Source organism: Lygodium microphyllum, chromosome 10 (assembly GCF_053477565.2).
Source record: "Lygodium microphyllum isolate KBCC chromosome 10, Lygodium_microphyllum_v1.1.10, whole genome shotgun sequence".
NCBI lineage: Eukaryota > Viridiplantae > Streptophyta > Polypodiopsida > Schizaeales > Lygodiaceae > Lygodium > Lygodium microphyllum.
Genome location: NC_141144.1, coordinates 99,057,335 through 99,072,279, shown reverse-complemented (window position 1 = coordinate 99,072,279; position 14,945 = coordinate 99,057,335).

The window sequence follows — 14,945 nt, the reverse complement described above, 5'->3', positions numbered from 1 at the left end:
GTGGGAAGTGACGTCCACTAAGCCACTTGACACATTAGTTAGTTAATAACCACATGTGGCACATCAACTATTAAGAGTTTAGAAGTTTTCCAACTCTTTGTTCTCTATCTCTTTTGCTTGATCAAGCCAATTTAATCTAGTTGAGCATGAGAATAGTTACATGCAAGTATACCCTTCCAACTTCTTGACAAAGAAATTGAAGGTTTGTTATGGCCCATTTTATAGGCTTCTAAAATATCTTTGCTCTTACATGGAGTATAACTTGGAGAATATGAGAGTTTATAACTTAAGAAAGCAACATCATAGATCATAAACCATGATTTTGATAGAAAAATCACCAGAAGCTTATAATAGCACCATGGTATAACAAAAGTAGAGGTGGATGGTGAAAAAGATTTTTGGATTTTATCTATGCCTCCCTAACTTGCGATCTCCTTTTTCTCAAGGATAGTATGCTTAGTTTATCATGAAAACTTTGATTTTACCTACAAGGGAAACTTCTCTCTTCAAAACCTTCTAGCGCTTGCTTAAATTGGACACTTGGCAATTTGTAAGGGTTACTCTCTTCAAAACCTTTAGTGCTTGCTTGAACTAGATAATTGGCAATTCATAAAGGTTGAGAGTAACCAACTTCACTTGGTTCAAAGACGATGATGCAATTTTGCTTCATTTAGAAAGCCATGGCCCTCGTCATGGTCTGCTACAATTGAGAGTTGATTTAGGTTTTAAAATCTTGTCAATGATCTCATGTCTTCTAACTCACTATAGATTCATTTGGGAAGCTTGCTTGACTTATCGGGTCCACCTATCCTTGGACTACAACTGTCGATGTTGCATCTCCTACTTTCCATCCAAGTCACACAATATAGTTTTAGTTTGCTAAGTAATTTATGGTAACATATATATGGCTTGCACCTTCATATGCTAAGCATTGAGGGATTATTACTACTTGGTTTGCACCATTGTATGGTAAGCACCTCACTTCATAAGGTGGTTTATTTCTGCACCTTATATGGTGCTAATACCTCTTGGCTTACTGAGACCAATGATCATTTTTTCTTAATCAAATCCCCTCATTCAATTGTGAATGCACAAAATGAAGGTATTAACCATTTTTTTGTTTCTTAATCACAAACTTTCAACAACCAAAAACAATCATAATTGAAGCATTTCTTTCAAAGATACATTTCCAATGTCTTTTAATAGCTCAATCAATAGAAACATATTTTAAGTCTCATTCATATTCTTATTATTGTTGATCCACTAGCTTCCTTTATTTATGTGAATTTTGGGAATTCAATTGAACCCCAATATCTCTTCTTACTCTTTGGTGATTGAAGATTGAATCTTTATTATTGCTAGCATTTGGATTACTTCAAACATTCTTGTCATTGTAGGTCTTCAAGTTGATGTACTTTAGGTTGTTGCTCTAGCACATGAGTTTCTATTGGTACTAATGAAGTGCATTGTTGAATTCTTAGTATTAAATTCTTGAAATATTATGCACATTTGGACATTGATGAATTGTTGAAATTTTTAATGAACCTAAAAAATTGTATAATAGGTATGGGACCTAATTTTTTTTTCATATAACTAAGTGTAAAATAAATTCGTTACTTTCATTGAGATCATTTGGAACTAGTTTAGACATACTAAAAAATTGATTAACATGAATAACTTGACCCATTTTTGCTATAATGTGAAGTACATAATTATTCACATCTGGTACTTGCACAATTTCGCTTGTTAAAATCAATTATAGATTGATTAGATCGTTGATCATTTGATTCATAGAGATCCTTAAGAATAGTATTTTGGCTTTGACCATGAGACAATTCCAATTGATTACACAAAACTACAATCTTATTCTCTCGCTACAAAAGAACTGCCTCAAGAGTATTAAAACTTGCATTCAATTTCATCCTCTAACTTGAAACAACCCTATGCAACAATGCTTTGTCATCCTAGAGCCAATTGATTATGGATAAAGCTTCAAGTGTTGCAATTTCTGCTACATTTCTCTCCCTTTCAAGTTTTGGTGGAAGTTTATGAATCACCTAAGTTGAAATATGAACTAAGAAACATACTACATTTGGGTATTTAAGGAAACAATACAAATTGAGTAATCTATTTAATTCTTGAGGTCAAGCCAACTTCTATAACTTTTAATAATACTAACAATTAGAAATTTGATGCCTTGAAAAGTTTATCTTTCTATGATTCCTGATGCATATGATCCAACCAAAGAGAGAGAGAGAGAGAGAGAGAGAGAGAGGGAGGGAGGGAGGGAGGGAGGGAGGGAGGGAGGGAGGGAGGGAGGGAGGGAGAGAGAGCTAGCCTTTTGCGAGATGGTGATGGGTGATAAACTATTGCTTGTGTATTTGCACGCGCACACACACACACACACACACACACACACACACACACACACACACACACACACACACACACACACACACACACACACACAATGGAGTAGGAATTCTTGTAGTGAGTGGTGGAAAAGGGAGGTTCTCCCTCCACTATGGTGAGGAATCACCCATGCGAGTCATCCCCTTATTCTGAATCTATACTACATTATCATTTCCTCATCAAATGGAAGAACACACACACACACACACACACACACACACTCTCTCTCTCTCTCTCTCTCTCTCTATGTGTGTGTGTGTGTGTGTGTCTCTCTCTCTCTCTCTCTCTCTCTCCCTCTCTTTGACTTCTTCCATTTGATGAGAAAATGATACAAAAACATAGATTGAGAATAAAGAAATGATTAACATGGGCAATTCCTTGCCATAGTTGAGGCACATGATCCTTCTTCCACTATTCATAGATAGAATAATCACTCCATAAAGTCCACCTTTTTGTGTGTGTGTGTGTGCATGTGCACGCATACATAAACAATAGTCTAGTTTGATCATCATCTTGTAGAAATCTAGCATGCCGACGTGTGCACGTGCATGCATGCACACACACACGCACGCACGCGCACACACAGTGTCACACACACACACACACACACACACGCATGCACACATGCACGTATGCATGCACACAAAGAGAGAGAGTGTGTGCGCACGAACGCACGCATGCACACACACACACACACACACACACACACACACACACACACAAGCTCTCTCTCTCTCTCTCTCTCTCTATGCGTGCGTGCATGCGTGTGTGCGTGTGAGTGTGCATGTGTGTGTGACACTCTATGTGTGTGCATGCATATGCGTGTGCATGTGCGTGTATGTGTGTGTGTGTGTGTGTGTCCCCCATAGACTCTGTTAGTCACATCTCCAAAACTTAAGTATTATGCCCCTTCTATGGGTGAGGGATCCTAGTGTACACCAAAAATAAATTATACAGCTATTATGTGTGTACTATAAATTACAATATAAATATTTATCAAATGAAATTATTACCTATGGGAACCTACATGTGGATCCCCCAAGAACTTGAGTGCGAGTCATATACAACTCATTTACCAATCCTTAACAAGTGGTTGTACTCTTGCACCAAGTATGTTCTCAACATCTTAACTTCACCACTGGTTTGTTGGCAATATAGAAGCGGGCCATCCAACTTGATAGCTTGGGTTGGGTTTGGCTCATAGGTGATGTCTAGACCTCAAGAAATTTTGCATCTATGGCTTTGTTGATATTTTATATAGCAAAGTGGATCACCATACTAAAAGCTACATAGTTGATTACTTAACTCATGAGAACTCATGCCTTAAAATCATAAACCTTAACCATGTTCAAGAGGTTAGGATTGAGAAAGATAATTAGGTTTAGGTGTAGGATTTTGAGCTATGGGTTAAAGAAATGGAGTACTGGGGGCCATAGGTCCGACTTCTATAATGCCTACAAATCACCACTAAAGTTGAGATGCTAAATATGCTTGGCACATGAGTACGAACACTTGTAAATCATCGATGATGCCATGGTCATGTCTTAACCCTTCTTGATCTTGGAGGGAACCTATGGAATGAGAGGTCTTGTGGTTTATAGGGATAACATCAATACTAGCATTGAAATTTTGATGCTATAGATTGGTTACATCACATGCCTCTCATATGAGTACAATTGTAGAAAGGTGGCCCATTCATAGCAACTCCATGAGAATTAAAGCCTTATTGTCATGCATTCATAGGTGCCTTGCCTTTAGTGAACACAGAAGTTTGGAAAAGCTCAGTTCACCTCCTAGCAACTCAAGATGATAGCCTCTTTTAGCACTACAGTGGTATCTTTAGGCAGCCCCATGGACTAATGACTTTTAGTAAGTCCATTCACATTTATTGCCTATCCTTTGATCTTCGGTCTATTACCTTTGTGCCATAATGTAGACTATCTCTTGACCCCCTTAACCCCATGAATACCTTAGCATAGTGGTCCATTGCTTGCTATTAGCACTACAATCGATCTATCCCACGGACCGTCTCCCCTCGCAAGATCCTTGTCTTGACATTACTCCCCCCTTTTGGAAGAGTTTTCATCCTCAAAAACAAAAGTGGGAAATCACTTCTTGAGAGTACAATAATGTTCTCCCAAGTAGGACCTTCTTCAGGTCTATCTTTCCACTTAACCAAAACTTGTTTTTGAGCATGATGACACATACCATGCTCATGGAAATCTGAGATTCATTTTGGTTCATGAGGTTGAACTGACAGTTCAATAGTTTCTACTAATGCTCCTTGGTCCACCAAACTATAATCATTGCCAAGTTGCCTTTGCAATTAGCTAATATGAAAGATTGAATGGACTCTACTAAAGGATGGTAGATATAATTTGTATGCATCTTCATCGACATGTTTTTGGATTGTAAATGGACAAGAATACTATGGAGATAACTTAAGAACTGGCCGAGACTTCAAACTTCTTGAATGTTTTGGAACACATAAGCAGACCTTACCACCTTTTTCAAAAGTGACCATATGTCTATGTTCATATGCATATTCCTAACAATCTTGAGCTTTCTTAACATTTAAGCATGCTAATTTTAGCATATCAAAATTATCTTGAAGAAAGTCGTTAGCATGTTGGATTTTCTCATTAGCTAATCCCATTGTAACTAGTTGATCAAGGTTGAAATTCGTATATAAGCATGAATAGACTAAACCCTAGGGTCACATGCTTAGCACTATTGTAAGTAAACTCTAATATGGGTAAACAATCTATTAGATTGTTTTTTAATTACATATCCTCTTACAAGGCTATGCATTATAATGGGAATAACAATACTCAGAGATAGAGCCATACCATTACAATCTCGACATTGGCATTGAATAAGAGTATTAGCAAACTATCCTCATACATTGTTGGTTTTTTAATGATTATTAATCTATCAGATTATCGATTGAAAATGATCTAATTTTAATATCTTATGTGGATTTTTATTTTTATTTCCAATTTGCTACACAATCATGTGATTTATTGCACATGTGAATGTGTAGCACTAGTTGCATTATGCAAAGTAGTGGACATCAAAACAAATAATGAGTTTTGTGTTGTTGATGGACATATATTTAGATCAAAGAATTGGAGAAATTTGTGGAAATAATGAAGTGTTGGAAGGAGCACAATAATTATGATTGGTATTTTTATAGTAACATATCACTTTTCTACTTGGAGTGCTATATATTTTTATTGTATGCTTGTAGGATTGGATATTATTGTTATTGAGTCCAAATATATTGCGTTTAAGATATTAGAGAAATGGAGCTATTTACAAAATGTAAAAGTATGGATACAATATGTTATTTTGGACACAAAAGCAATAATAATTAATAAATACATGCATTGGGGAGAGCCCTCTCAATGCACGGGGAAAATTGCACCCAATTGATATAATGTCTCACTCTTTGCATTTTTTTTTTCACTTTTCTCCTCTTCTTATGTGGGTAGTTCTCAATTTGGTGTACTAAGAAAGTTATCAAGTTTTGGTCTATGTTTCAATTTTCTCAACATTAGTATTAAGAATCTTTAGATGGTTTTTGATTGATTGATATGGGAAAATATGTATTTAAAAATCCCCTTCTTTTGAACCCACTTGATATACATATACATTTATGAGTGACCCCTGGTAAACCCCTATATCATGTGCATTCAAGGACTACTTAAAAATATCCTTATTTAAGACTCTTTGGATGGTTTTTGATTGATTGATATGGAAAAAGATGTATTTAAAAAATCCCTTCTTTTGAATCCACCTGATATACATATACATTTATGAGTGACCCCCTCGTAGACCCCCCTATATCATGTGCATTCAAGGACTACTTGAAAATATCCTTACTTGTAATTTTTTTCTAAATAAAATCTAACCCTTTTTCTATTCAATCTAAGAGTAACCTTTTTATATGGCACTCTTTTGTACATATAAAAACTACCTAAATGAGGTATTCAAAAAATCCAATCTTTTGAGTCTAGTTGCTATATATATATATATATATATATATATATATATAGCCCTTTCCCCCTCCCCTCCAAGTTCTTTATGCTTTTATAGCCTTCTATAAAGATTCCATATGATAGGTTCATAGCTTAATAGTATTTTCTTTCTTGGGAAAGAGGGGAATAGAAGCTCCTTTTAGCTAGTTCAAGTGAAGAAAGTAGTGGTTAAATACTAGACTTGAAGACTTGGAGTGACAATGATAGTAGTTTATTAGTGAAGGGACATTGTAATCCTGGGTAGTTCACTATATCTATACCCTCTATATCACATGTGTTCAAGGTCTATTTATAAATATCCTTATCTCTGAGTTTTCCTTTAATAAAAAATAACCCTGTTCTATTCAATCTATAAGTAACCCCTTTATATAGGACCCTTTTGTATGTAAAAAATGTGTACAAATGATATTTTAAAAATCCCTTATGTTGAACCCACGTGATATAAACATATATTTATGACAGACCTCCTTAGGATTGTAATAGTTGTGGTGCCTCTTCATATTAGACATGCCCTTTAAAGGCTGGCTTCATGACAAAAGAGAGGATTATGGATCATTGTTTTATTGTATCATTGTGTGAGAGATGTGAGAGAGTGATTGAGAAAGAGAGATAGTCAATTTTAGTGATCAATTTATTGTATGTATGAGAGATTGCATTAGGATCAAAACATGTCAAAAATGGTACTCTTGTTAATAATTGGATTAAGGAAAGAACCAATGAGAGTTTGCCACATGTGTAAGAATATAGTATCCTTGTCTCCTCTACTTTGGAGATAGTAGAGTCCATTTCATGGATTTCTCCTCCTTTTTACCTGGAACCTTTGCAATGTGACATCTTTTAGTAGTTCCAAAGCTTATAAACCTAATAAAAGCTGATAAAAGATGTGATAAAAATGAGATCCAATTAATACTATCGATTTTATGAATTTGGAGACATGTTTGAATATTCTTCTTGGAGCCCATTGTATTTTCATTAGCCTTGTTGACATTTGTTGTGAATTCATTAACCTTTTCTCTACAAGTTTCTTTCTTTTCACATTAGCTATGATCCCTTTTTTCCATGGGTTTTAGAAGGCATCCTTCTCATTTGATAAATTCTTGCATGGTCTTTAACAAAAGTGCAGATGGAAAATGAGAGACCAAAATGTTTAGTATAAATGATTGGGTTACCATGTTACCATCTTGCAAGGAATCTCGCAAGGTGAAGAAAACAAAATGAGAAGATATCAAATATCATTGGTTTCAAAATCACAATCCAAGAGTGGTTTGCTTGAGCGCAACATGTTTACATGGCGAATAAGATGTATTTGCCTTCAAATGAATGTTTTTTTAGCAAAGCTAGTGTAAGTTTGGTTTTGAGTTGAATACTATATGTGACTATATTTTTTTGTTAAAGCACCAAATAAACAATGGATTATTGGTATTATACATCTTTCCATTGACAATTTTTGAATGGCAGCTCATGGAGAGCCTTAGTGGCACATTCTATGCAATTCATAGAGATTTTGCAAATATTATCTATGCTAATCAAAGCATAGCTTTTTTAGTAAAGGTAGGATTTTGTATTTATGCATAATATGTGGCTTTGTCAAGAGAAGGTATATATAAACATATCGAGGATTATCATTACTAAGCCTTGCACCCTTACATTGGGAGACAGCTGTTGATGATGAAGTAATTGTAAAGAGATTCAAACTTAGAATAGCTGAAAACATTCAAAATGGCATGATTCTTGGAAGGATATTGAGAAGGATATGCTTGTTATGGTTTGTACCCTTACATGTATTTGTAGCTTATTTTAAAGTAAAAAATTTACAAAGGACAAAGATTTCATGGCTAAGCCAAAAGTTATTAGAGGAGGATTTTGATAATATTTTGGGGCTATTCTAGAAATCTACGAAATGTGACCACAAAGATGATTTTAGATAGTGCAATAATGGATGTCCTAAGTCTTTGGCTATATCTTACAATATCTCTTGACAATCTCTTATTATGGTTTTGATTATAGGAGGTACAAACTTAGAGATGGTACTTGTGTTTCTTTAGATTCGAATGTTGATTGTATTCCATATTAAAACTAGAGGTGCAAGTAATTGTAAAAGAATCAAAGGAGGTTAATGTAACTTTTAATTGTAGTTTGAAGAATGTAAGAGATACCTTGGAGTTTCTAGACAATATAACTCATGGGTACACATTTAAGATCAATGGTACTGAAATTGGAAGAAGAGTTGAATGGTCTTTCTCTTATATGAGGTATTTGCCTCCCAACATTTTTGAGTTTTGAACTATGAATATATAAAAAATTTCTAAATTTTTCTTACTTATAAACATTGTTGCCAAATGTATTTTTCAATAGACACTTATAAGCATTGCAGAGATTTGCTATGAGCAATATCCCAAAACTTTCATTATATGTGGGTTACAAAATTGAAGTACAAATGTACAAAGACAATATAATATAGTGCAAATATATAAAGGTTTAAATACAAGGCTAGTCCTTGGCTGTTTGATCCTTAGTTTCTCCTTCCTTTGACCTTCTCTTCTTCTTTGACTATCAAGGGCACCCTCTTCTCTTGAGGCTTCAAAGGAGATGAATCAAACTTCAAAGAAGAAAGCTTCGATATACCTTTCTTTGTCGAGGTAATATAAGTCTTTTTGGTTGTTGACTTGCCGATGCCCTTACTCAAAGGAGAAAGCTTTGGTATACCTTTCTTTGTAGAGGTAACATAAGTCTTTTTCGTAGGTGACTTGGTAGTGTACGTACCCGTGCATATAGCTTTCATTCATGTCTTGGCTTTGTCCTTCGAAGATTTAGAGGAAGAGGGCAGTCCATCGATGTTATTGACTTGTCCAAAGTTATCTCAATACACGTCTCCCTTATCCACCACATATATGGCTCATGGTAATCTTTGCACTGAAACAAAGAAAACAAAAACTCAATTGAGAACACAAGAGAACTTTAACTTAAAAGCAAAAGATAAAAGACTGACATTAACCTCATCTATGTTCAACAACTTTGAATCTTTAATCCTACAAACATTCAAGGTAACATTCTATTTGCAATTGTGTGCATCATTTTATACTGGGACCTCTTGAAATAGAAAATTTAAAGGTTTATGAGAGTCTACAATGTCTTCAATATTGGCATCTAAGTGGGTAGTAACAAGTGTAGTAGCATTGCAAATGAAAACTTGTTAGGCAACAATACAGACTACCTGTAACAATTCTAGAAAACAAGAGAAAACCATTGATGATACATTTTTGCCATGCTATGAATTCTCGAAAGAGAATTCATAAGGATGGCTTCTTGAGCAAGAATATCAAAATAGATTAGACTTCAATGTCCACTATAAAGAAAACATTAGTCAGCAAACAAATATAAAAATAAATTAATAAAAGTAATTATTATAAGGTATTTACATTTCAACATATGGAAAAAAGATATGAGAGCATGTGGTACTATGAAAAGATTTAAAAAAGCTTGTAATATTTAAGCTAGAATTTGAAAAAAAGTCCATAGAGAGATAGATCAACAATAAATACATTCTTTAGCAATATCATTGTTGCTAAGAGAAGCAATGTATGCCATGTATAAAAACAAAGCCCAAAACAAGGGAATGAAGGTACAAGGGACTTTAAAAGAGTCAATAAAACCAAAGATAGGCCCCACTTCATACAATAATAAACAACAAAATTTGATAGTTGAATATCTCTTTTCTCTAACATACTCTTATTTTTTGGAGATATGCTAAGGTAATCCTCTTTATTTGCATCCCAAGAAACATTCACAACCATTTGGTCAAATACTTTGCCAATTCTCTCATAGTTGATTGCGCTAAGAGAATCAATCTTTCTCTTGCGACTCACATCCTCACTTTCAACCTTGTGTTTGATTTTCTCCTCCATGGTAGTCTTTTTGACTGTATGCGTATGGATAGTAGCAATGTAAGCATAATTCATGATATCAATGATGAAGTCCTTATCAGTCTCTTGTAAAAAAAAAAAAGCTAAAAGTTGCCACTTCTTATTAAATCCATCACTTGTAGAAACCTTGAACAATCTATTTGAGATATCCTTGACCATTATGATAAATGTGGCCTTTGGGATAAGGTGGTTGATTTCCTTTTGGGATTTCTTGATTTCTTTGAAGCATCTTTGCATGTAAAAACACTTGACTTCCTTTTTTGCTTAACTATGGTTGCTTTGGAAGGTTCCCCAACTAGCATAGCTAAAGGTTTGCCATGCTCAAGAGCATCTAGAAGAGATGAATGCTCCCCTTGGCTAAGAATAGTAAGAGAAGTTGAAGTTAGAGGACTAGGAGAAGCTAGAGTTTGACTATCATTTGAAGATGTGGCCTCAGTTGGAGTTTCAAGAGGAATCTCTTGAGGCATTGTGGAAATATCTAGGACAGCTTGGCTAACATCTTGCTCTGAGGGAACATAAGAAGCTTGTGGTTGTGCCTCAAGCAAAAAAACTAGCTTAGGAATAGGAAGGCCAATGCAATGTGAGAGGGAGAGTTGGTGGAGCCACAAGGGGTGCTATCGCACCGTAGGGGAAAGTTGCCAAGGATCATGCTGATATGACATGAGAAGGAGAGCTGCTCGAGCCAAAAAGTGCGGTATCATGCTGTAGGGAAAGTCCTCACAAGGAGATAGCTAATACAATGCAAGAGGGAGATTTTCTCGAGGCTGTAGGGAAAGTCCTCACAAGGAGATAGCTGTTACAATGCAAGAGGGAGATTTTCTCGAGGCCAAAGGTGCACTATTGCACCGTGGGGGAAGTCCTAGGGGGATGGCTGACACGACACGGTGTGAGAGGGAGAGCTGCTCGAGAGTGAAGTTGTACTTTCACACCATAGAAGAAGTCCTCAAGGAGATGACCAATATACGACACGAGAGGGAGAGTTGCTGAAGTTTGAAGGTGTGCAATTGCACTCTAGGGGGAAGTTGCAAAAGAGAAGGCCGATATGGTGCAAAGGAGAGAGTTGGTGGAGCTGCAAAGGTGTTAATCATACCATAGGGGAAGTTCTCAAGGATGCAAGTCATTGGCTTAGTCCATGTGGGAGAGCTGGAGTGTGATTGAGACGTTATGCAAAAAAATCTATATTTTATAGTCAACTTCATAGCATGCCATGTGTCAAGCCTCTATGTGTTAGATGAGCTATGATTTCAATGGTTACTCCCAATGAAATGATCAATGGTTAAATTTTTGCCACATCTCCAACATTTGGATCCAATGGGTAGTTTTTTGCTACGTGTTAGGAGTGCCTATAAAGATGCCAAGTTGAGATTTTGTCTCTAGATTTTTTTCCCTCTCTATAATCACTCTTTTTAGTTTGTGTTTCATATCTCCTTGGCTCATCCCTTCTCATAGGACATGATTGCATAGCCTCTTGCTTCTAAGACCAACTCCTCGTGCATCGTATAAGCTACTCTCCATCTCTTTCTAAACGACACGATTGGGGCACCAATTGAGTCTTCCATTGTCTCTCCTCATGCTATATCAACACATACCCATGCCTTGTAGTTCTAAATTCCAATACCCTTTTATTCATGTCTTAATAGTCAGGATCCTTGGCCATTTCTTCTACTAAGGCAATGTCTTAAAAGGAAAAGTACTGTTACCTCCACAACATCCATTAGTCAACAAAAAGAAGAGAAGGCCTTGTCACAAATGTTCTTTCTACCATCTCTCTAGGGTCCGCATGAAGTGCATGGATTTCAAGGAGGACCCCACCAAGTAGAGGAAAATTCCCATTGATGACTGTAGGCCCCATTCAAATTATAGATATGATTCCCTCTAAGAGGCTTTTGGATTTTTTAATTCAAAGTAAAATTGAGTTATTATAATTTCCAATCAGCAAGGACATGTTCAATCTTAAATGGGATCTAGATCAAGTAGTAAATTATTGAAAATATTTCTATAAGGAGGACTATGTGGAGTTTGAAAATTTAGCAAGTCCAATCATGCAAGTGGAGTCAAAGGATCTTGTTTATGTATAAATTACACAACACAACAGACAAAATCTGAGCAAGGAGTAGAGAACACACATCACATATGAGAAGAATAAAAACTACTTTAATTCCAAACAAATTGATACTGTCCACATGTGTGCTTCCATTGCAAAGCTTAGATGGCGATCCAAACAAATGATAGGTGAAGAGCTTAAGGATAGCTGGAGGAACTCTATCTAGGTGAAAGATAGATTAGCAATGGATTTGGTGGGGTTTTCCTTTTATAGCATGGGAAGGTAATCTAGTTGGCATGTCATATTATAAACCTTCCCTAGTTGGCCAAGGAACCCCTGGATAGGAACCGAGGGTAGCATTGGACCGAGGGTAGCATTGCTGTAATATTCCTCCCCGGATAGGAACCCCCCTAAAAATAAATAAAATTAGTTGATTTTTTAAAATCTCCCTCCCCCTTGTTGACGCCGAATAGGTGCCGGGGGGGGGGGGGGGGTGGATGACAACAGGGGGAAGAAGTGGAAGATGACAACGATGATGGAGAAGATGGTGACGATGATGATGATGAGGGGGAGGCCACGTGACCTGCCACCCCCTAGCTCTCTCAACCAGTCCGTAGCGCCACCATGCAAACAGACAGGTGGTGGGTGGGGGAGGCACCACCACCACCACCACTCCACTTCCTCCCCACCTCCCCTATTATAAACCCCCCCTAGGGCTACGATTCATTACTTTTTTCTTCCCCCCATAGCAAGAAAAGAGGATGCCTTGGCATGCACAGAGAGAGAGAGAGAGAGAGAGAGAGAGAGAGAGAGAGAGAGAGAGAGAGAGAGAGAGAGAGAGAGAGAGAGAGAGAGAGAGAGAGAGAGAGAGAGAGAGAGAGAGAGAGAGAGAGAGAGAGAGAGAGAGAGAGAGAGAGAGAGAGAGAGAGAGAGAGAGAGAGAGAGAGAGAGAGAGAGAGAGAGAGAGAGAGAGAGAGAGAGAGAGAGAGAGAGAGAGAGAGAGAGAGAGAGAGAGAGAGAGAGAGAGAGAGAGAGAGAGAGAGAGAGCATTCCAGAAGGTTCCTCTTTTTTCCCTCCTTAGAGGGAGATCACATACACCTCCCCTTCCCTTCTATCCCACGAACCTTTTCCCCATTTGCCCCTCTATTGAGCAAGAGGCCGTTGAAGTCCCTGCGGGGGGGTTTCACTTAAAGAGAGGAAGATAGAGAATGGCCCCCAAAGCGAAGAGTGTCGAGTGTGGGTGGGAATCCCACAACCAGCAACAACGAAGCTTCGGGCAAGGGTGTCATTGCCAATACAACTATGATACCGGATATAAATAATACATTTCTAAGTTGTTAGATGCTTGCTTTGATTTTCGCATGAGACACATGAGGTCCGTACTATGCCGCAAGAGGATAGATAATTAAAAAGCATAAATTTCATCTTAAATATTCGAAAGATGGAGTTTTCAAAGTGCACGTTATCAAGAGAATTAAATTGCATCTAGATGCTATGTGACAAATTCATACGTAGTATGAAAAGTATATAAGGTTGTTGACTCCCTCTTCTTGCAAATGAGTAGTTATGTTTTTGCCACATTGAAGGTATATGTTGCAGCTTGCATGCTTGATGGATTGCATGGTAGGCAACCTAGTCTAAAAGAAATTCACTTTTAAAACTCTAAGGTCTTTGTTTAAGCTCTTGCTAATATCACAAATTGATAGCTCATGTTTGATAGATTGGGATCTTGATGATGTATGTAGTTAGTACAAGAAATGATCATAAGGATTAAACCTAAGATGCCTTGAGATTCCTCCGATAACTACTACATTTATCAATCTAATTTGGGTTTAGGCTAGATACAAACAACAACTCCAGGCCTCAAAGGCAAGTAGAGAGCTCAAGGAATAGGAAACCCTAAGCCAAAGGGAAGACTGATACTTTTATACTTGCTTTGGAAGAATTTTGGGTTGTTGATCATTGTAAGTGATCAATAGAACTTACATCTTGTATGGTTGTTTGAGAATTTAACATATGCCTTAGCCGAAGGAAGGGAGTGTTAAGTAAAATTTTACATAGTACTGCTCTTAAATCCCAAGGGGGAGAGCGAATATGTGGATGGAAATGTTATTGCGTCTATTCTTGCATTGTTTGCAAAAATACAATTGGTTTTGTTGGTTGATCAAACAACATCCTAAATGCTTTTACATTCAATTGATTGTTGGATTGTCATTTGGATGGTTATTCCAAGTGCTTGTGTTTGATGGTAAATTCATGGCAAGGGTCTGTGATGACAAATTGCCATGGGGATAAAGGAATGTTTTCTTGGAAGATGATATTAGGCTAACTGCGTCGTATGTGCTTGACTCTTAAATGATTTAATTAAGGAAAGGTTCTTTGCGCGGGTGGATCACCTCCATGATTTCATTGTGGATCAACTCGAGAAGGGCACTACTCGATTCATGGGCCGAAGGTCGAGTGGTGAAAAGGCCAACCACAGGAATAATGTTTCACTCCTAGGTAGCTTGCAGGCCAGGTGGAGCT